This window comes from Penaeus chinensis, chromosome 11, assembly GCF_019202785.1.
Source record: "Penaeus chinensis breed Huanghai No. 1 chromosome 11, ASM1920278v2, whole genome shotgun sequence".
Lineage (NCBI taxonomy): Eukaryota > Metazoa > Arthropoda > Malacostraca > Decapoda > Penaeidae > Penaeus > Penaeus chinensis.
Window position 1 is genome coordinate 40,963,264 of NC_061829.1, and position 2,500 is coordinate 40,965,763.

Genomic DNA, 2,500 nt, shown 5'->3' on the forward strand with positions numbered 1-2,500 from the left:
TCGATGTAATTATTATTAAAATGATTAGTTTTCCACATCTGAAGAATAATATAATTATGATAATGGTAAGTGGAAGCCATAATAATAGTTGAAACAAAAATCAAATTCTGATTTTAGATTGATTGAATTGTTTCTTAATCAATTATAAATTTTCATGAAAACGAAGAAACATGTCTTTCCAGTCTCTCGAACTGCATTACGTTATTTAAACCATTACAGTACAGGGAAGCATTTCATTGCTATTTCAAATTCCTCGTTAATAATTCTTCTTTCTTTATATTTTGAGATTGAGATTTGCGAAGTTCTAGCCCGGGCTTTCTATATATGGTCCTGCAATTATTATATGTTATTGTTTCATTATACTTATCGTTACTGCTGCCATTATCGTAAGTATTAATTTATTATTGCCATTCTTATCACCAAGTAGTTCTTGATTATATCCTTGTCATTACAATTATCGTCATCATTATAATTTTCATAATTACCATCGTCCATAACATTATCAACATTACCATCATTGTTGATATAATTTTATGATTATAGCCATTATTACTATTGTTATTTATTATCAATATTACCAAACTTATCTCATACCATTCTCTCTCTCGCTTTTTCTCGTGTTCTGTGTATCTTCCTACCCCCCCTCCCCCATCTTCATATTGGCATCTGATCCTGTGTCATCTTTAGTGCCATGTTGTTAACTTTACCAGTGATGTCTAAGTAAAAAAAATATATATCAGACACATAAATCATTTAGATGATGAATTGTTACGAACGCTTAGTTTAAATACAGCAGTAAATCAAACTGAAGCATTTCATAAAATTGTCTTAATCGTGTCAGATAGACACACAGCTTCATCTTGCAGACAGTGATGCTCCAAAAAATAATTTAAATATACCGCTGATTCCGATTATATCTACGAGATTGTCGAGGTGGAGGAGTGGTTCGAGATGTTGCTTGGGAATTTCGAGAGCCACGTTCGAGACTGCTCCATGCCAAGTGGGAATCACACGTAGACCCTCACTTTTAATTTATCATTTAATTGTTATTAAATATTATTATTATCATCATCATTATTACTATTGTTATTTTATATAGTACTTCACCCTTCCTTCGTTTTTATTTCATGTGTGATAACATAGAGTACCCTTTTATACAATAAATAACACACAAAACTGCAAAAAAAGTTAATTCCTTTATTTAATTTATTATTTTTTATTTTATCGCTATAACTCTATCATTTTAATTATATGTTATTACAAAAGTACTAAAACTTTAAAAGAAAACACACCAGAAAGGAATATTTTAATTTAAATTTAAATATGCACAATATTTATGCAATACTTTTATCCATTAAGAGAATAATATTTATGCTTTAATTTTTAATATAATATTTATTGTTATTTGTATTTACTTATAAGACATTTATTGATAGATTTTTAAAAGTTTTAAATATTTGAACATTTAAATCCAACAGTATATTCGCCGCAAATGGCCATAGATGATGACGCTGCAGATAATTTTAAATAATCAATCAGTCTCCCTCTCTCTTTCTCACTTTCATTGTTTCTCTTTCTCTTTCCTGGTTAGGTCTGATTTATTTATGGATAGGCATATTTTTATGATATTCTTATGAGTATCGTCATGGCCAGTATCTCATATATATATACGCATCTTTTCCGTCTCTCGCTCGCTCGCTCTCAATTAAACTAAAGTGAAATTTAACGAATTAAATCTACAATGATGATCAGAGGTAAGAACAAAAATCTTGCTCGAAGTAACAGAGAGAAATAATGATACCCACATTGGCCCATCTGTAGACTGCACAGTAATTTGCTTGTAAGTACTTTATTGCGTCGTCTAAATACACTCTACAATTTGGGAAGTAATTTATAAGAATAGGATTAAAATGCAGAGAACCCAGCTTGAGCACTAGCTTCTCGTTCACACATTCCTTTTTTTTCGAAAAACAACTAAGAAATATCCATTGGCTTAGTAACACTGCACCAAATAAGAAGATAGAGAGAGAGAGAGAGAGAGAGAGGGAGCGAGAGAGAGAGGAAGAGAGAGAGAGAGGAAGAGAGGAAGAGAGAGAGAGAGAGAGAGAGAGAGAGAGAGAGAGAGAGAGAGAGAGAGAGAGAGAGAGAGAGAGAGAGAGAGAGAGAGAGAGAGAGAGAGAGAGAGAGAGAATGGTAAGACAAAGGTTTGGTAATACTGATAATAAATAACAATAGCAATAATGACTATAATCTTATAATCATATCAACAATGACGGTAATGTTGATAATATTATGAACGATGGTAATTATGAAAATTGTAATGATAACAATGATGGTATAATGACAACGAAATCAACAAGAATTACTTGAGGATGATAAGAATGACAACAATAAAATAGTGCTCAAGATAATGACAGCAGTAATGATAGATATAATTGAAAAGTGACATATCAACTTTATTTCAATACAGTCGTTATTTTTTGAGTACTAACTAATTATC